The following is a 22,324-nucleotide window of genomic DNA, read 5'->3' as shown; positions in this document are numbered from 1 at the left end:
AGCACTGTTCACACCGATGACGTGGCATTGACCGATAATGTGGCATTGACTGATGAGGTGTCACGATCCTGTTGGACTAAAATTCTTATGTACTGTTGATGGTGACGTGGCAGCATATCAGTGGACGAAAAATCTCGCGTACGGTGCATGCATCACACAGGATTATTTTCAACCAAACCGCGTTACTGTTCATCCGGGTCAAACTGTGTTACTGTTCATCCGCGTGGTCAAACCGTGGACTGTTGACTGATGACGTGGCGCAATCATGAGCGTCCAAACTGTTTTTAATCCGATGGCCATGATTTACTCCATGTATCTATAAAAAGGGGCCCTCTCCCCCTAATTTGATATCTCTGAATCCATTTTTGGGATCCATTTTCTGTAATTCCCTCTCCATCTTGTATTTTCTTCGTATTTTAATAAATTCCCATTTTGCCCCTAGTTCAATTATGAGTGGCTAATTTTCTTTCAAGCTTGGGTTGAAGGTGAAGTCTCAACATGTGTCATGGGCTTAATTTGATAAATTTATTTTCTCTTCCCCTCTAGTTTTTGTGGATGTTTTGACTTCTCGTCGACAAATAATAATATTCTTGTCTAGTACCGCCTTGGTTTCACCGGCCCTCTAGTACAAGGTTATTATTATTTGGCACGATAAGCCCTTAGCACCATATTGATTAGAGCGTGGTTCATGAGGTGTGGATTCCCCTCTCATGATTTCATTGGCATTAATACGGATTATTTAGCCCATGATGCATGTTGGTACGGATCCAGATACCCAAGTACGTCATTTCAATAGATTTCGCTTCAATTTATTCTCGCTATTGCAATTCCAATTTTAGAATCTCAATTCCAATTTTAGGATAATTTAAATCATTTCCACCACAATTTCAACCACCCATTTACAAAATTAATTCTACATATAATTAAAATTCACCTCCTCGTGGGATCGACACTCGTCACCATTGATCTATACTACAATAGATTCGTGCGCTTGCGAGTACATTAAAATTTGCACAACAACTAGTATTTAAAACTACAAAGTTTATTGAACTTAGTTTCATCTATCTCGGTGTCTACTACTCCAAGAAATTATAAAAAAGTCACAAACATGGTTTGAGACACATTCGTATTTGGAGTTTACTAGTATTTCTACTAGAATCAGAGATAGAGAAAATGGATTCGTGTTCAGAAGCTTGCATGTTTTAGGTATCTTAAAGGAATAAGGGAAAGTTTGAATTATAGTCCTCAAGATAGGAATGTATTTATAGACATATTCTTTACTTTCTTTGAGGAAGACTATATAATGACTTATAACCTAAGAGTAAGGTAAAACTAGAGAAATAAAAGAGATCAGGTTGATGCTCAGCTTTCAACACCTGTTATAGAACAAGAAGAACAACAACAACCAGCTGATCAGCACAAGATTATCCTTGAACAACCATCACTTTTAGAACCTCGTCGTAGTGGGAGGGTAACTAGGTTACCTGCGAGATACATGCTTTTGGGAGAAACCTATCCGGCTATCTCAGATGAACATGTACAAGATCCCACTAGTTATAACGAAGCTCTAATAGATAGAGTATGTGTGTTATTTTTGTTGTCATAAAACTATAGAAAAAGTTAAATCTTTTATCCAAAACTATAAAAATAATAAGCATATTTGTGTTGTTATTTTTGCTATTCAAAACTACAAGAGCAATTTCTATTTTTACTATTCTAAATAGTAAAAATAGTTGTTGTTTCTACTATTCTAAAGTGTAGAAATAGCTACTATTTTTGTTGTTCAAACTATAGAAATAGCAATAGTTTTTACTGTTTAAAACAATAGAAACAACTGCTATTTTTGCAGCTTTGCGCATTAAACTGTAGAAATAGTTGTATGTTTCTGTATTTTTCTAGATCAAAGTGTAGAAAGAGTTACATTTTTCTATAGGTTTGTCCATTAAACTGTAAAAATAGTTGCACATTTCTTAATTACAGATGGTAACTTTTACATGTTTAAGAAAATTTTAAATTCAAGATGGCTTACCTCTATTTGGCTCTGTATTTTACCTATTTATTTCATATAGATATTAATATTGCAGTATTTATACAATACATAAATGAATAGTGTAAAACAAAATACAAAAATCTAACACTTCACACAAAAGACATAGGATGTTCAACATAAGTCATAAGCAATTGGAAGATATATTCCTGAGTTACTAGAGGCTTTCCTAGCACTTTGTGGGAATGATAAGAATAAGTTTTTCTAAGTTTCACTTTGATTCTGGATAAGCTAAAAAAAAAGAATAATAATGATGTAAAATTTTTTTTATTTGTGTGAACACAAATAAAACTTGAGAAACAAAAGTTGAAAATAAAATCATCAATAACCATTTCTTTAATTTTTCTATAAAAGAACTCGGAAAAAAGGAGAGAAAAAGAGGGAAAAAAACCATCGCCTTTACCACTAGGCCATCAAACTATCCTCTTGTAATAGTAGGACTTGACAATAGTGGGTGCTTCCTAAAAGGACATTAATGTAAAGAATATAAAGATGACCAATAGTATAGGTCCAATTGAATACACTACACTTTACATCAACCAAAAAACAAAGCATCACACAAAAAAGAGCTAATATGGACAATATTTTTAGGATGTCATTAAACATATGCAATAGGTCCAAAATGAATTCAAGTCTTAAATACGTTTTCCAATTATTGATTAAGCTTATGTGCACTTCATAAGCAAAAATACAGATACCAAAAGAACATGATATCTCTCTTGTTTTGTGCTTTGATGATTTATAGCATCAATATTTATAGTTACTGATTAAGGAATCTTTTGTCATGCTTAAGAATTATTAAAGGAAAACCTAACGTATTTAGCACATGAACTAAGCTCCTTTTGGTATTTTTGCCGATGCCATCTTAGGAAATTTAGAAATCAAAAAGAAAAGATCGAGCAATATGGGAACATTAAATATTCCTTATAACAGTACACTTTTATTGTAACTATCTTACACCATTGTCCTGTTATTGATCATATAATGGCAACATTTCAATTGAACTCAATTTTTTTTACAATTTGGATATCAATTCTATATATGGTAACTTTTGTTTAAGTGATTCGACTAATGAAAAAAACCGAAGCAAGAAAAAAAAAACAAAGAAAGAAACAATCATAATCTATATATAACTTCAAGAACACATAAATCAATACTAAATCGAGAGGAAAAAAGAATAAAAGGACACCTCATATTGAAACCAGACTTCTCTTTAATTAATTTCCTTTCATCAAAATTCCAAATACCTAAATCTTGAAAAACAAAAGTTATCTAATCATTGTCACTAAAAGCAAAATTCAAACTTAACTCAAGAATAAAAAGTATTTTGATTAGCAAATTAGTGTAAATTAGCAAAAATTATATTGGGAAACCCTTCAACAATACAATTCCATATATAAATAAATGAAAGATTTGCAAATTACCTTCCAACTGAGATAAAAGAAATCCAATGAATGAAATTGATGAAGAAAACCTACTGCAGTTATTTTTTGCTGCTTGAAACAGGAAGTGTCTTAACAAATTTAGCATGCAGTGAACAAGGAATTTTGTTGAATCATGAACGATTTTCTCTCTCTAACAGGTTCTGATATTTCTTACTACTGAGGAGAAAGAACAACAAGGAGTAAAAGTCATAAACTAAAAATCTAAATATAGTGGATTTAACTAAAGAGATAATTAGTAAATTTGTGGGAATAAGAACTTTGGTAATAATTCCCAAATTTGTGGGCCCAACACAGTTTCAATTCCGATTCCAATCCTTAATTTTGCAAGTAAACGTGTCATTGATTCCGATTTCAGAATTCCCATTCCCATTGCTGGTAAGTAAACACACCATTAGTATCTATATTGCTTGTTTTCAGTGTTGCTCGGTGCTTACGAGTTTTTAGATTGTTCTTCTGGCATTGGTATGAGTAATGATTTGAGCCATGACCATTTGGAAAGTTGAATTTTGTTCGTCAACCTCCATGCCTGCCTCCTCATGGCTTTCTTCCTCTCTGCCTAATTATGATTAATAAGTGTTGTCTCTTCTTGTCTTTGGGACATCACTGTTTGTTCATGGTTCTTGAGAGCAGCAATAAATTGTTCAAATTCAGGTAAGGAGTTCTGTAAGCATGGCTAGTTTGAAATCCAAGTATTTCGGCCTCAAAGATCTTGCAAGATGGAAAACCTTATCTTTATCTAGAATTGGTTTTCCAATGGCTGCTAGATCATCACAAACTTATTTGAATTTCTTAAAAAATTCTTTAAGCTTGATGATTTCTTTCTTAAGAGAGTAGAGGCTGTCTCTCAACTATGACTCTTAGTCTTTTGTTGCTGGAAGCATGTGCTTTTTAATAGACTGCCAAACTTCTTTAGTGGATTGGCTTTCGACTATTAGACTTAGCACTTCCTCCACCATCGTACCTCTTAGCCATGTAAGTAATATTGAAAGGAGAGAAGAATATATTATTCCTTTTTTATTATAATTTAGAAGAACATGAAATATATACACAAACACACACAAAAGTTTGACAAGCCATTACATAGAAGAATTTGTGACTTATTAAAAGAGTACTTTCCTAAAGTGTATAGAGTAACTCAGATTGACAAAAAAAATTTCAGCCCGACCCAGCCCGAATGGGTTGGGCTTGGATATGGGCCCAAAAAATATAAAGCCCGCATTTATTGGGCTTGGATAAAGACTTAGTAAAAACTTAATTTATAAATAAAAAATAAATTTAATTTAAATAAAAAGAAAAAAAAACTCAAAATACTAAATTAATTTAATTTTTTATATTAGTATTTGTTAATTATTAGGTTGTATTACTAATATATTTATGTATTGGACTATTATTTTATTATGTATGAAATAATTATCTTTAATTTAAATTTTTTTCTTAATTAAAAACTTATTTTATAATTAATGAAAAAACCCAAGCCTGGTTCGTCCAAATTTAAAAGGGATTTTGAAGAGCCTGGACTTTGTTTCAATAATGTGGGCTTGGGCCTAGGTTTGGAAAAGCTCAACCCAAGCCCAGAAATTGCCAACCCTAATAGTAATAGTTGGCTAGAGATATAGTAGCCGTAGTAAATAATACTCAATTAATCATGATGATTCAATGTTGACAGTGGGATAACTCTAGTCATGGCTGTCTATATTGTTAAATTAGTTTCAACGGTGGTAATGTTGGATTTTGGTGATTTCTTATTGCTATGCATGGAACTTATTATTGTCTTACTTGCTAACTTTTGTTTCATTATGATACGGTATCTTATAAAAAATTATCCCTCCTACTAAAAGCATCAACTATCTTATCTTGCTTTCATGATTTATGCTTCAACGCGAATGAGAAATTCTATATGAAAGTAATCTAGCAGGCATGCATTCGATTCAGGTGCTCTTGAGAATTAAGATACTTCAACTTCTGATGGTTACTATAAAGTATAAATTCTTGATGTATCAAATAGTGCTCCCAACGCATAAGAACTCAAAATAAAGCAAATAACACATGTTCATACGTCGACCACTTTTATTGCGCTTCACCAAGCTTCTCACTAAATAACTCTACTGATCGCCCTTCTAGTGATAATACCACCCTAGTGCTAACTTTAGATGCGTCAAACTCCACCACAAATAGTTTTTCAAAGCTTGATAATGTCAGTATAGGTGCAGTGCTCAACTTCTCTTTTAGAATAGTGAAACTAGCCTCCTGGTCCTCACCCCAATGGAATCGGCTTTTCTTCAAACACTCGGTGATTGGAGCTGCAATGGTACTGAAATTCTGAATAAATTGCCTGTAAAAAGTAACCAAATTATGGAAACTCGGAACCTCAGTAACAGATTTTGGAGTACGCCGCTGACAGATCGCCTTAACATTGGGCCGTCTTTTTTGATGCCATCTACATTAACAACAAAATCCAAAAAAACCAATCTGTCTTGCAAAAAACTACTCTTCTTCAAGTTAATGTACAACTTGTTTTCCCTTAACACCAGTAACACTTGCTGTTGCTAATCTAAATGTGCCTCATCACTAATGCTGTATATTAGGATGTCTTCAAAATAAAGAACAACAAAACAGTTGGTCACTGGCTACAATACCTACGTCATCCGTTGCATGAAAGTGCTTGGCATGTTCGAAAATGCAAATAGTATAATCAACTACTTATACAATCCTTCCTAGTCTCGAAGGCTGTTTCTGTTCATACCCTAGCCGTATCCAAATCTGACGGCACCCATTCGTAAATCTATTTTTGGAAACACTTTAGCCCTATCCAATTGATCCAGCACGTCCTGCAAAGTGAGGGAAATGAGCAATATGCCCCTGCTGTTTATCAAAACTAAGTGAACCTCCCCCTCAAGTTTTAAAAATTAGTTAAAACTCCCCTAATGTTAAAATATTAACTATGAATTAATTTGCTTAAAAGGCAATTATGTCTTTAAAAATAAGTCCAACAACATTTTAATATAAATATACTTCCTAGACATAATTCAACGTAAAATAAATTAAAAATACTTGTATAAAAGATAGTTGTAGTTTATTTTTTTTATTTTTTTATTTTTTTAACTTTCCCCTCTCTTTCTTTCTTCATTTTCTAACTCACTTGAATCACCAGAGATGGTAAGAAGTAACACAACCCAAGCCGCCAGTTTTGATTCTACTCCTAATTATTTTTTTTCCCCTCCATAACCATAGCCGACATTTGTTTCTTCCATCACCTTAAAGGAACAAAATCCAAAATGAGAACAAATTTATTTAAAAGTCAAATCCTAAATAAAGGTTGAGTCCTTTTATGGCAGTGCTTAGAGTCAAATCAGCTTTGGACTGCTAGGCCTACGGCAGTGATACAACGGCGATAAATAGTTGGCTGCAGTGATGTTTATTGCTAGGGTTTCAAATTTGAGAAATGTAAAAATAGGGGAAAAAGAATAAAAATCCATATTTACTTTTTATCAATAGTGGCAATGGAAACGTGGGTAAAATCCATTTGACGATTTAGGATCCGAAAAGTTCGATCTTATATTATTGGTTATTGTTTGTGTTTAATAAGATGAAATCTTTATGGTCTTTTGTTTCAATGTTTAATTATTTTTTACTTTGGTTTATTAATTTGTAAATTACAAACTATTTTTATGTGGGCCCATAATATAATGAAAATAATTCTATTATTTTTAAAGATAGATTTGTCCTTTGCAAAAGTCAATTCACAGTTAATATTTTTAACAACAGTGGGACTTGACTAGTTTTAAAACTTGAGGGAAGTTTCACTTAGTTTTAAAAAACAGCAGAGGGGTACCACTCATTTTCCATGCATAGTCGGGATTGGAAACCGGTGTCGCATAATAATTTTATTGACACTATGACTATCCACACACATACTCCAACTCCCATCCTTTAAACTAATAAAGCTAGAACAGCACACAGACTTTTACTCTCCCAAATGTACCCTTTCTCAATACCTTATTAACGTGCCCTTGAAGGCTATAATGCTCCCGCAGACTCATTCTATAATGCGCCAAACTTGGATAAATAGAACAGGGCATAAAATCAATGCAATGTTGCACATCTCTCATCGGTGGCAGCTCGTCAAGCATCTCTACAGGCATCAAATCTACAAACTCTTCCATTAGAATCTGTACTTCTGCGGACACATTGCCTAATTCTTCATCCGCTATCATAGCATATCTCTCACATTCAGCTACGTGGTCATTTGCCACAGCTAATAAACTATTGTCTTCCTCTCGTAATTTCTTTTGTTCAGCTGGTACCATAATAATTTTCTTTCCATTCTACCAAAACATTTACTCATTCTCTATTTCCCTATAAGTTGCATCAACATCAAACAACCAAGATCTTCCCAATATAATATAGCAGGCATCCATATAAATACATCACACAAAACTTCAGCTTTATAATTTTGGCTAATAAAAAATGGCACCTACAAATTGTGGTCACTTTTGTTTCAGCCCTTTTCTTGATCAATCTGATCTTGTAAGATGAAGGATACTCTTCGATTTTCAACCCCAAGACTTATACTAATTCCTTTGATGCAATGTTTTCACTAATACCGCTATCAATGATAACCTTACACACCTTATAATTACAGTTCCTTTTGTCAGAACAATCTTGCAATGCAGTGAGTCCTCTTCTACCGTTAGTGTCAACAAGATTTTATAAACAATACAAGTAAGCTTGTCCCTATCATTTCCTTCTATAAATTCTTTTTCAGCATTATCTTACACTTTATTCACAACACGAGCTCTTTGCTCAGAGGACACCCCACCCCCAACACCCCCCCCCCCCGGAACAATGAGCTGATTTCCTAAAATGGCATTGATTAGATTTATACCCAAGTTCCAGATATCTCAAGCAGTTGTAAAACTAGGCCTAGCACAGGGATTACTCCCTCGCTATTATGACTGTTATTGCAACTGTGGCTGTTGAGGTAAAGAATTATGTGCTATAGTTGCTGGTTGTTCTACCTAAACCTGTTATTTGCACCAGAATTATTAGCACTTGACTCCATCTATTATTCCATTCCTAGTTGCTTGTGGCCTTGGTAGTGGACGCGTTTGTTCAGTCTTAGTTGCTTTCCTAATCACTTCAGAAAACCCTCACATCTTATGCATATCTAATTCATTAACAATGTCAGCCCTTGAACCATCAATAAATCTTGCCACTAGTTGACCATCAGTCTCCCTTAAATTATTCGAAGCATCTAACTTCAGAAATGACCACATATTCTGCTAGATTACGATTTCCCTGAATACAATTTTTGAATTTTTGATATACGATCTATTCGTAATCAAGGGGCAAAAAGCGCGCCTTCAGTTTCTTCTTTATCCGTTCGCATGACTTAATTGGCTTTTCCCTACCACTCGCTGTTTATTTTGACCCTATGTCTACCATGTTGAAGCTCCATCTTGTAACTTCAAAACTACCAATTTCACCTTTTTATTGGCGAGGATATCCATATAGTTAAAGAATTTTTCAACAGAACTCAACCAGTCTAGAAATTCTCCCACATGCAAGGTACGCTTAAAAATAGGTAATTCAATATTCACCTTATAGGACTTTCTTTTGCCTCCATCTGAATCATCATGCGACTCTTCATCCAAAGAAGAATATTCCTTTGACACCTCCTGTTACACACACAATTGCTTGCTTGAGGAAAATAAAAGATACAAGCGCAACTCGGTAAGCGCCTCCCACTACTCAATACTAAGTGAATAAATTTGTATAAATTTGTCCAATGATCTTTATTCATGACACAAGGTATTTATAGGCAAGTGCATTACAACTACCATGACCAAAACTAGGAACAAATAAGTAGAAAAATTAGCAAAGCAGCTAACAACATGGCTACTGTACATGCAATCTTTTTAACTTTGGTTAAACATGCATCTGGCTAGCATAGAAAGGTTGAATGTGCCACCAAGGTTGGCACCGAACCTTGAAAATTTAAAAAGTGCTAAGACTTTTGCTTTGAAAATGGGTAGCATGCATGGCAAGGTTCAGCTATAAATAAAGGAGCAATCATTCATTGAAGGCATCCCAAAATTAAGAGAAACAATTCAAGTGAAGAATTGTTGAGAGAGTGAGCAATTAGAGAGAGTGTGTATTTGAGAGGTTTTTCCTTTCAAGTGTGTGTGAGAGTATTGTGTGTATTTAGGTTTTGGGAAGCGAGATTTCTTTACTCAAATATTGTACTCTAATAATTGTTAGTAATACAACTATTTTCTCTTACTCCTGTGGATGTAGGCATAATTGCCGAACTACATAAAATTCTTGTGTCCTTTATTTTTCTTGTGATTATTTGGTGCGCTTGATTCTGCATTCCGCGCACAACAAGTCGTATAAGAGCTGACGGTTCGTACTTGGGATAGACGGTACATTTAACGAATACGGTGGAGCCAGTAGTTCATATTTGGGAGGATCAGTATTTTGTATAGTGGTGTGGATTTGTGCATGTCTAAGAAAGTTCTGTCACAAAAGAGATAAGAGCCTAAGGAGACTGGGTTTTAAATGGGATCAGTGTGACCCCTCAAGTCTTTCTTAGGAATTTTTCTGGTACATTTTTCCATACGTACTGATCTCTAAGGTGGGAATAGTTTATTGAGAAAATGGTAGAAGGTGAAACTTCTAGAAGTGGGAAGAGATCTACCCAGACTATTTCAGGAGACACTTTAGGTGGGTGCCGAGACTTGTCACATCGCCAATCAGCACTTATTATAGGAGGTCAGAAGACTAATGTTGAAAATTTTGATGGAAAAATCAACTTCGGCGTGTGGAGGCGTGAAGTTATTAATACTTTTATTCAAATCGATCTCGGTATTGTTCTAAAAAATAAAAGACACTTGTATGACGAAGAAACTTGGGATCGTATGAACGAGAAAGCCTGTGGTCAAATCAGATCTTGCTTGATCAAGGAGGTGAAATATTTAGTGAAGATGAGTAGTGTGCGGTGACTTTGTGGCGTACATTGGAGGAGAAGTACCTGCTAAAAAGTCCTGAAAATCGCTTTCATACAATGAGCCAAGTATATGGCTTTTGAATGAAGTTCGGGGTGTCAATGCACAATCACGTCTCAAGATTTGAGAAGTTACTTGCAGATTTGAAAAATCTTGATGAAGATATTAAAGATGAAGTCAAGGCTACGATTCTATTACACTTACTTCCAGAAGAATATAGCCATTTTGTGACTACTTTATTATATGGGAAAAACGTAATCATCTTTAAGGATGCCTGCATAGTATTGACTAATTTAGAAATTCATAATAATGATAAACATTTCAAAAGAGCATCATCTGAAGCTTTATTAGCTAGAGAAAGGACGATGGAGAAAAAGAAGAAGCGAGGTGGAAAGAATTCTCGATCCAAATCGAGAAGTGGAAATATAACTCGAGATAAATGTGCCTTTTGTCATGAGAGATGCCATTGGAAGAAAGATTGTCCAAAGGCTCATAAAAGAGGTGAGAAGAAACCAGTAGCAGCAAATATGGCATGTAAAGATGAAAACTCTGATTATTCACTAAGTATTACACCTGCCGCATACGTGGCTAATTCGAGCGAGTGAATACTTGATACTAGAGCAACCTATCATTTGTGTCCTATAAGGGAATGGTTTACCGATTTCCGTGATTTGGAATCCAATGCAGTTATGGTGGAGAACGATTAACATTGTTGCACAATGAGGATATGAACAATTTAGCTCAAAATGTTCGATGGAATGGTCTGAGAACTGAAAGAAGTTAGATATATTCCAACTCTAAAGAAAAATCTAATTTCTGTTGGTTCTTCATAGGTCAATGGCTATAAGGTTGCCATTAAAAATGACACAATAAAGTTCACACATAGAGCTATGGTGATTTTGCAAGGGGTTCAGCGTAACAATTTGTACTGGTTGAAAAGAGGTACAACTGATCATTCCATTCAAGATGGCATAATAAAGTTCACACATAGAGCTATAGTGATTCTGCAAGGGGTTCAACGTCACAATTTGTACTATTTGAAAAGAGGTACAACTGATGAAACTAATGTTTCTAAGGCGCATAATGACACCACTAAGTTATGACATGTATGACTGGTACATGCTGGAGAAAAGTCTCTGCAAATTCTGATGAAACATGGACTTTTGAAACATACCAACACCTATAAACTGAAATTCTGTGAGCATTGTGTTGTTGGTAAGAAAACAAGGGTCAAATTTTGTATGACTAATCATAATATTCGTGAGATCCTTAAATATGTTCACAACAATGTATGGGGACCAACCAAGACTGCATTAATTGGTGGAAGCCATTATTTTGTTTCATTTGTTGATGATTCCTCTAGACGTGTTTGGATGTACACCATGAGAGCAAATGATGAGGTTCAAGAGATTTTCATGAAATGGAAGAAACTGGTGGAGACTTAAACTGGCAGAAGGATAAAAGTATTGTGTTCTGATAATGGGGGTGAATATACTTCTGATCCATTCTTGCAAGTATGCCAGAGTGAGGGTATAAAAAGACATTTCACGGTGAGACATGGAAAGGCTTATAGCAAAAGGATTTGCTTAGAATGAAGGTATTGACTATAATGAAATGTTCTCTCCACTTGTAAAGTATACTTCCATTCATATCCTACTTGTCTTGGTAGCTGAATATGAGTTAGAGTTGACTCAATTGAATATTAAGACGACGTTCTTGCATGGAGATTTGGAGGAAGAAATTTATATGACTCAGTCCTGTGGTTTCAAAGTTGTTGGAAAGGAGAATCACGTGTGCAGATTATTCAAATTGATTAAATCTTTATACAGATTGAAACAATCACCAAGGCAGTGGTACAAAAGATTTGATCAATTCAAATCAAGGGTAAAAAATCATCAGAAGTGAACACAATCACTGTGTTTACTTTAGAAGACTACAAGATGGAGCTTTTATCTATCGGTTACTTTATATCAACGATATGTTTATAGCTTCAAAGAACATAGGTGAGATTGAAAGATTAAAGAAGAAGTTGGCTTTTGAGTTTGAGATGAAAGACTTAGGTGATGCATAAAGAATACTTGGCATGAAAATTCGTAGAGGCAAAAAGAATAAGAGCGTATGGTTGACTCAAAAGTCTTATTTGAAGAAAGTACTAGAAAAGTTTGGTATGGATGACAAAACTAAACCAGTTTCTACACTTCTAGCTCCTCATTTCAAATTAAGCTCTTATTCATGTCTTTTTTCTCAAGAGGAGAGTGATTACATGGCTCGTGTTTCATGTGCTAGTGTTGTGGGTAGTCTTATGTATGCTATGGTGTGCATAAGGCCCAACATATCTGAAGCCGTGAGTATGGTTAGTCGATACATGCACAATCCGGGTAAAAATCATTGGCTTCTAGTGAAGTAGATTCTCCCATATCTGCATGGGACAACTGATGTTGGATTATTATTCAAGAAGGATTGTGGTCAACGATGAGTTAGGTATTGTGATTCTGATTTCGCCGGAGACTTTAACAAGCGAAAATCAACAACGGGCTACGTATTTACATTTGGTGGAGGTCCGATTAGTTGGAGGTTAATTTTACGGTCGATAATTGCTCTTTCCACTACGGAGTAAAGTACAAGGCAGCAACTGAGGTTGTAAAGGAAGTTATTTGGTTGAAAGGCTTGTTAGGAGATTTGGGAGTAATCTAGGAGAACATTGAGGTCTTCTGTAATAACCAAAGGGCGATATTCCTGACGAAGAACTAAACATATCATGCTCGAGCAAAGCACATAGACGTGAAATATCATTATGTGAAGGAACGGTGTTATGTTGTTGAGAAAGATCAATACCAAAGATAATCTATCAGATATGTTGACAAAGTTGATTTCTGGAGTAAAGCTTCAATATTGCTTGAAAGTAATTCAAATCTTGTGTTATGTTTGGGAAACTTTTGAACTACGGTTAGCTTGATCCTAAATTTTGGGTACGCAGACAGTCATAGAGATGCAGCCACTTTGAGGATGATGGTTTATTGATAGTCAACTCAGATTTGACAAATCTTCATCTAGGTAGAGAATTGTTGAGCACATGCAACCTTTTTAACTTTGGTCCAGCATAGAAAGGTTGAATGTGCCACCAAGATTGGCACTGAACCTTGAAAATTTGAAAAGTTCCAAGACTTTTGCTTTGAAAATGACTAGCATGCATGGCAAGGTTCAACTATAAACAGAGGAGCAATCGTTCATTGAAGGCATCTCAAAATTAAGAGAAACAATTCAAGTGAAAAATTGTTGAGAAAGTGAGCAATTGGAAAGAGTGTCTATTTGAGAGGTTTTTCCTTTAAAGTGTGTGTGAGAGTACTGGGTGTATTTAGATTTTGGGAAGTCAGGTTTCTTTACTCAAATATTGTACTGTAATAATTGTTAGTAATACAATTATTTTCTCTTGCTCTCATGGATGTAGGCATAATTGCCTAACCACGTAAAATTTGTATGTCCTTTATTTTTCTCGTAATTATTTGGTGCGCTTGATTCCGCATTCCGCGCACAACACTAACAACCTTTGACTTGGCTTATACTAATTCAAATAGAATAAATTGACTTATTCTTGACTAATTCAAATAGAAGTGAATAAATTGTAGTAGCTCCCACCCTATTAAGAAACATTATTGTCCTTAAGGAGGAAGTTTGGGTAACACTCCTAAATCAAATTGTTGTCTTCCCATGTCACCTCTGCCGGTGACAAACCTTTTACATGAACTAGAACTTATTTTCACTCCCTTCGAATTCGCTAGTCCAGTAATGTTTGTCAAGTTAGGACAAACTTCTCTTTTTTATTCAAGTCAGGAAAATCTTTAAGTACCTCACACTCTTCACCGATCCTTGTTTTGAGCTTAAAAACATGAAATACTATATGTAACTTGAATGAAGATGGAAGCTTAAGCTGATATGCTACCTTTCCAATTATTTTTAGAATCTTATATGGGCCATAAAATCGAGTTGAAAGCTTGAAATTTTTCCTTCCAATAAAAGACATCTGTTTGTAAAGTTGCAACTTTAAGTATGCCTAATCCCTGTATTAAATTCTTTATCTCTATATTCTGAATCAAAGACTTTTTTTCATCTGTCTTGAGCACGCTGAATACATTTTTGCATTGTCTTAAGTACTTTATCTATTTGTAGTAATTCTTTTTCCACTGCCTCCACCCATGCTGTACTAGGAATGTAACTTACAATCTAAGAGGGCTCCTGCCATAAACAACTTCAAAATGAGTCTTTTTTATTGTTGAATGCCAACTGGTGTTGTAACATAGCATGCCGCCCATGGGAGGCAGCGCATCCAATCCTTAGGCTTTGAATTTGTGAAGCACCTTAAGTATAATTCTAAAGTTGAGGATGATAACTGGAGCTAAAATTGAAAAAAATTTATATTTAACCAAAAAAACTCCCTTCAAAAGGCACTGGTGAACATTAGATCCCTGTCACATACAATTGACTTTGGAAGACCATGAAGCTTAAAAACATTTTCAAAGAATAAATTGGCTACTCCCACAACTGTACAAAGATGAGCTCGAGGGATAAAGTAAGCATATTTAGATAACATGTCGATAACTATAAAGACCATTGTCTTCTGTTGAATGTTGGCGGCCCTTCAATGAAGTCCATGGACATTTCTTCCCAAATTTGTTGCAAAATTGGCAGGGGATGTAACACCCCAGTTGAAGCCAATTGCTCTATTTTGTCGCATTGGCAAATGTCGCAGCTGCGTATAAATGCTTTAATCGGCATCCTTATGTTCTTCCAATAAAATTTGCCTTGATGCGTTGTAAAGTTTTCATGTAGCCTTTGTAGATGCTTCCATGAAATTCTTTGATAATGGTTGTCACAAGTTTTAGAGTCTTCCAATAGATAAATACAATCATTAAAAAATATAATTATGTTATTCAGTTTCCGTGGCACCACTGTTTCCCCTTATTAGATTTATTTTTTCGCAAAGCTTGTAATATTGATTTAGCAGCAACCTCTTCTTTAATCACCTCAAGCCACTGTGGTAACAATTTAGAAATAGAAAATATAGCACCTCGTGGTTGTCTATGACTTCGAGATAATGCGTTAGCCAACACATTCTCTCTACCCTTCTTATTCTCTATTTTAAAATTATATCCCATGAATTTGTATAGCCATTTCTTTTTAATCAGTCCTGATGATGAATTGTTTGTCCAACATGAATGGCCTCCATTTTTGTATTGCCAAAGCTAATGCAAATATTTCCTTCTCATATATAGAAAGAAGAAGATGTTTTTCCTTAAGAGTGCTTGGCTAAAGTACGTTATAGGTCTCTCCTATAATAAAATTGCACCAACCCCAAGCCCAGAAGCAACACATTCAACTTTAAAGATTTTTGAAAAGTCAGGGAGCGATAGTATTGAGGCTTGATTCATGGCTATCTTGAGCTTTTGAAAAGCCTCCTCTGAAGTTGAGCTCCATTCAAAGAATCGTTTTTCGATATATTGGTAAGAGGAACATTAATTTTCCCATAGTGTTGAATGAATTTCTAGTAGTAACTTGTGAGTCCAAGAAACCCACGTAAAGCTTTACAAGTACTTGGCTGTGGCCACGACATCACTACTTTAATTTTACTAGGGTGAATAGCAACCCCCCTGCTTTGAAAAAATTTGTCCTGAATACTACACTTCTTCCTTCCTAAGTCAACATTTTTCAAGCTTCAGGCTTGACTTGTTAGCTTTTAAGATGTCAAAAACAATTCTCAAAGGCTCCACGTGAGTATCCTAATCCTTATTATAAATTACAAGTACAAATTTTCGTAAATAATTCTTTAGCACCACATTCATAAGTACTTGAAAAGTGGATGTTATGCAAAATTTTAATATACTCGCAAGCGCACGAATTTAGAAATATAATAGTGATAACGATGTTGAATCCAAAAGGATTGCTATAAACTAAAAAGTCTAATTTAAATTTAAAATTAATATTAATCCTAACCTAGTTGAGCAAATTGAGTTTTTAAGAAAAATTAAACTAATTAAACTAAGAAAATAATTAAGGAAAAGGAGAATTCAATAAGACAAACATTAGTAAGGTTTCAAAATCCACCACTATTCAACTAGCAATTATCTAATTATCAATTAATCCCTAATTTTAGAGTGACAACTCGAAATCAATTTATGTTATCTCATGGATATAACAATGAAGTTCAAATTAAAATTAATCTTGTGTAGGTTCTTTTCTGCTTAATAGTATGATATCTAAGCATCCCATGTAAACTTATTGAATAACAAAGAATCAAAGTTTTCGTAAGTACTCTATGTAAACAATTTAATGAAAGACAAAGAATCAAAGATAATCATATATAGAATTTATAGATCCAAGCATAAATTTAGTAAGATATTAATCCTAACAATCAATAATATATGACAGAATTGGTTGTATTCAACTAAATATGTGAAACAACAACCATAAACTTTAAAGAACATATGTAAGGAATTAATTAAATAAAAAAAAGATGATTATTTCGTTGAATAGGGTCTCATCATTAACCTTAGTATAAGAAAATTAGGTAGACATACTTGGATTTGGAACAACAAAAGAAATAAAATCATCCATGGGAAAATTGAAGTACTGTTGTTGGTTCTCTTCTCTATGTCGAATGCCTCTATCTTGCCTTGTGTACCCCTTGCACTCTTCTTATCTCATCCTTATATATTGCCATAAGCTGAATTCTTAATGGATTATGTTTTCGGCAGATTTTAGGGTCAATGAAAGAAAATGACTAAACTAAGCAAAGAATAATAAATTTATTTTTGTCAAGGAGCGGGGTGACTCGCTTGTTCGGCGCGTGCGGGCTATTTAGGATTTTTTAGGAATGAAGGAGGATTGAGATGACGATTGATATGGCGGGGGTCCGACTTTAATCACGGCGGGCTGTCGAGAATCATCTTAAACCTGTGAAACAATGAAAAAGAGGTCAGAGGTGGAGCCAGGGGTGGCCGGCGACCACAATTCGACGCTCAAGTCAGAGTTGGGTTATCTCAGGTTAGAGAACTTGCCAGCTCTCAATAATAGAGGTTTTTAGGTTGAAGAAACCTTAGTTTCTCTGGTGTGATTGTTCACTTACTTGATAAAAAATGAAACCATAGTATTTATAAGGTGTACCCCGGTCACCGTGCCACCTGGCGTTATTTTACTGGTGTTCCCTACTGTCATGTCAGGAATGTTCTTATTTTCATGCGTATGGCGGCTTAGGCATTTCAAAAATATGCGTGGAGAGCAAGTTTGAGACGTATTCACGTGCTAGACGTAGTGAAGTGGTCCCGCGTACCTCTGCAATTTCGTTGTAATTTTGCAGGCGTGGCAGGAACAGCTGGTGGTCCCAACTGTCATAATATTAAACTTTTGACTGATTCGCTGGCATGACAAACGGTTGTCTCCTCTTTTGTTGCACAAGATTTTCTCGCCAATTTCTTATTTTTTGACACGTACCCCCTGGAGTGCCTTGGGTAGCTGGGGTACCCAGAGTACCTGGGGTACCGAAGGTACTCGAGGTAAGCCAATTTCTTAGATATCGACACATGGCACTTTATCATTGGCCTCATGTTTCCTTCCGAAACAACATCCGCTAGTTTCGTTATGGCGAATGTAATTAAGGCAAAAGAAACTCTTGGAGGAACTGTGCATGACATGTGGTGATATTTACTCTTTTTTTCTTAAACACTGAACTGACGAGGAAGAAAAGCATGATTGCCTTAACGTCTCTCCAACTTCTCTTGGGAAGTGGTAACCGCCTGACACATAATTTAAATTTGAAAACACCCTTCTGCAAAATGAATTTGACCTCTCTCTTTATGAAGTACGATTTGTCAGGTTTAATTAAAACCTGTTCCACTCTTTTTATGTTATCACTTTATTTTGAAAATCCCAAAAAATCTCCCATTAAGTTTAATTGCTTCCAGTGGCTTCTTCTTTCTCCTTGGCTTTTCATTTTTTCCTTAGCTTTATTTCTTATTCCTTTTTGGCTTCTCGTCTTTTTCCTTAACTCCATCAACGCATACACATGTAAAAATCTTCATTTTCTTTTCTTTTCTTTTTCCTTTCTTCTTTCGGTCAACTCTTTTTTTCTTTCTCCTTTTTCCTTTCCTCTCGACTGAACTTCTCCTTGCGCGCTTCCGGTGAGCTCTTGGCAATAGCTACAATGGTCTTCGGCGCTGGATCTAATCGGCACGTGGCTGCGTTTCGCGACTTCCAGCGTGATCTCCGTCCAGCAGCTTAACGCACGATACTTTTCTCCTCTGCATTGTCTTCTCCACTTCTTTTTCTTCTTCTCTCTTTCTCCTTCTCTTTTCTTATTCTTATTCTTCTTCCTTTTTTTTGAAATCCCTAATGGGTTTCATTGTGCCCATGACAGCCTGGCTTCATCCTTCACACAATTTCTGGCGATCCACGACTTCTCTGGGCGGTTTGTGGTGAACATTTGTTATCTTGGGTGAGCCTCTTCTCCTGTTTTCATTCGATTTTATTATTTTTTTTTGTATTGTTATTTCCTTTGGCAATTACAGTCCATTCATCTCCAAACTTGCCTTTTTTGTTTTTGCGACTGAATTTGCTGATCTTGGTGAAATCTAGGTATGAATTTTTATATCTATTTTTGGCTTCTTTATTTTAAAAAATATTGTTGTGACATTGTTTCTGGATTTCATGCGAAGTGTTGGTCCTTTTTCTTTTTCTTTATGCTTTGATTGGTGGATGTTGGTGTTTTGCTTTTGATGGATGAAGTCTGAAGTTGTGGGGGCATGTTTTGATGTGGAGATTTTCTTTTCAACTTGTGTCTTGTGTTTTTAGGAAAACAAGATGGGGAGGAAAAGTGTTGGGGTAAAGGGTCGTAATGTGGTCAGGGAGTCGAGTGAGGAGGCCCCCTTTTCTGAGTCAGCCCCTTACGTATCAATCAGTGATGATGATGGGTCCCCTTCGCATAACCTCAGCTTATCTCGAACCGATCCCCACAGTAAATCTAAGGCTAAGGGCAAGCAACCAGTTAAGCCAGCCCGTAGGAAAACCCGAGCAAAAAATTCCAGACCCAAATCACCTACTCCTGTCAGCATTCCTAAACCTTCCCCGGTCTCCTCCCCTGTCTCTGTTTCTCGTACGCTTTATTCACTAGGGGGTAGACCAGCTACTCTTAGAGATCTAAAAATGATTAGAGCTAAATATAGCATACCTCATTCTGTCCGCCTTAAGGTACCTTATAAGGGCGAGCGTCCCGAGCACCCTCATTCTGACGGTGTAGCCGTTTATATTGACATTTTCAACTTAGGTCTCCACTTGCCTCTTCAACCATTTTTTAGAAAAATGTTCACTGAGATGCAAATTGCGCCCGGACAATTATCTCTACCTAGTTAGAGATTGCTCATGGGTTTGGAGGTATTATAGTTGGATGTATTTGAGGAGGATATTTCTTACAAAGATTTGAGGGAGCTTTATCAGCTGAAGAAGCTGGCTAGTTTATCTGTAGCTTATTTTGCTACTTGGGGGGTTTATGACAATTTGGTGAGGCTGGATCCCTTGCTGAAAAAGAGTTATAGGTATGGGTGGTTTGTGGCTGAGGATGAGTGGGGGAGGAGTATCCCAACGGGGAATGAATTTGTGCACGTTCGGAACTTCTTCAATGAAGACAGTAAGTGTCTATTTTTCCTTCAGTTTTTTTAAAAATGCATCTCTCGTATGGATCTTTCCTCTTATTTGGCGCTTTTTGAGGCTTTTGTAGATATTACTTAGTCCAAAGGAATGTGCCCAGTTCAGGAGGTAAGAAAGAAAGTGAGCGATGTTATAGAGAAGTTCCAGTCTTTTCAGAGTGAGACTGATGTTCTTAGCACAACCCGGTTAATGAGAGGTGGCTTGATTGATGGGAGTCTTACATCTTCTTCGGGGGGTGATACACGTACGGCTCCATGGTGTTGTTGAGATATCATGTCTTCATTAGTTCGTGGGGTGCCCCTATCATCTGCACACACCTTTTGTTTTTTTTATTTTAGTTGCCATATCTTATTTTTCTTAATATGTCTCTTCTTCTGTGATGATTTTGATGTTTATTTTTCTGACCCGTTTCTCTTTCTTTTTGTTGTTATTTGCTTAGTGACGAACATGTATGGACCCTTTCACCTAGGACTTTGACGCATTTTTTAACCGTACGAGCAGTAATTCTTCTAGTACCCTGGGCACTTCAGCAAAGGGTATTTGACCTCCCGCTGTTCCAAGCTCCAAGGGTAAGTTGCCCAATTCTTCCTTCGGTAGTTCCCGGGGTACCCCGACTACTTGTAAGAGAAAGCTTGGCTCTCTGTTCATAGTCTCTGGAGATCTCACGGAGGGTGAGCTTGACCCAGTGGCAAACAAGAGGATATCTCATATGAGTGTATTTCTGTAGACAAGGTCGCTGAAGTGGATAGGCTGGATCTGAATGAGCGCTATGGCCGGGCGCTTAAGGCTTGTCATTATGTGAGTGCTTTTCACTTTTTCCCCCCTCATTTTTCTTTTTCTTCTCTTTTTTTTGATTTTGTTTTTTATGTGTTACTCTTTTTTTCCTTTTTTTTTTGTAGGCGGCTTTTACCTCAGCCACAATCTCTGTGACTTTAGTGGTACTTCAGCTGCACAAGCGGAGATGGAGAAATTAAAAGGAGAGCTCAGACTCGGTCAATCTCGGGAGGAGAAACTTGAGGAGGAGGTCAGAGCTTTACAGGGGCGCTTAGACGACCAAACCCGAGAGAACACCCGTATATCCAAGAAGTTAGAAGGGGTTGAGTCTAAACATGGTGAGCTACTATCTTGCCAAAAGGAGATGATAGATAAAACGTTAACTCTTATCATGATGGAGGTCTGGAGTATCGACCCAGAGCTTGTGGTACCCCGGGTAGAGAAACGGGTGGACAAGTCAGCCATCTTAAAAGCGATTGAGGACAAGAGGATAATCCAGGCTCCACCACCCCTCAGCCCTCAGCAATCTTCTGGAGTACCCCAGGTACCTTAGGCAGATCTCCCCTCTGTTAACGTTGTTCATGAGGTAATACCTTATTGGCCATGGATGCTCCTACTGATGCCCATGTTTAGGGGAACTGTTCCGCTTGATCCTACTACTATTATTTAAAGTTTATCCCTGGATGTTTTAGTAGCCTTCTTTCTTTCCTCATGTACCTTTTATAATATGGTATCCCCCTTTGATGTATTAGGATAATTGTCTTTTGGAAGGTTGCCTCGGCAATCTCGCTACTTGTTCACATTAAACTTCCACAATATACTTGATTTGGCATGCCATTGAATTCCTCGCTTATGATTAATTTGTGTAGACTTGTGGAGGTTCCATAGGTATCCCAGGTGCCTCTTGATGTGTTTTTGGTGCTTGCGTGGTGATTCCCGTAGATATGCTCGCTACTCATCTTAAAAACGATTATAGTGTATCTCAAATAATTTAATAATTCGAGCATCATCATAATACAAAATGAAATTCATAATTGGCACAACTAGGATGTAAATAAAGATTATGGCGTATCTCAAATAGACTTGTAGAGTTTTCTTAGGTACCCCGGGTCCCTCTTTTTTCTTTTTTTTTGTTTGGGGGCCTTCTTGGCCCCTCTTTCTCGTAGAAATGGTCAAAAACATGCTTATTTTGCCATCTTCTTCTACTCAATATTTAATGAGATAATGCGAATAGAGGTGCATGCTCTCCTACCTCATTTAGGCATTCAACTCTTATGATTGCCATTTGTCTGTTTTTTACTTGGCTCAAGTAAAAGAATAGAGGTGTGGACGTGTACATACCTTAACGGAATCTCATG

The 22,324-nt window shown here is 36.1% G+C and overlaps 1 long non-coding RNA gene across 5 annotated transcripts; it reads left to right on the top strand.

Annotated features, from left to right (window-relative positions):
• Nucleotides 1-18,348: 18,348 nt before the first annotated feature.
• Nucleotides 18,349-21,809, top strand: LOC127902963 (uncharacterized). 5 transcript variants are annotated; one of them, XR_008055637.1, is made up of 4 exons: nt 18,349-18,984; nt 19,341-20,172; nt 20,263-20,990; nt 21,092-21,809. It is a non-coding gene; the product is annotated as an uncharacterized LOC127902963 (long non-coding RNA). The 5 variants fall into 5 exon arrangements; XR_008055635.1 differs by having other exon boundaries at nt 18,349-20,172; nt 20,263-20,436; nt 20,632-20,990; XR_008055636.1 differs by having other exon boundaries at nt 18,349-20,172; nt 20,263-20,761; nt 20,920-20,990.
• Nucleotides 21,810-22,324: the final 515 nt, after the last annotated feature.

This window comes from Citrus sinensis, chromosome 6 (genome assembly GCF_022201045.2).
Source record: "Citrus sinensis cultivar Valencia sweet orange chromosome 6, DVS_A1.0, whole genome shotgun sequence".
NCBI classification, from domain to species: Eukaryota; Viridiplantae; Streptophyta; class Magnoliopsida; order Sapindales; family Rutaceae; genus Citrus; species Citrus sinensis.
The sequence above is the reverse complement of the archived record's forward strand: the minus strand, read 5'-3'. Positions and strand labels throughout refer to the sequence as shown.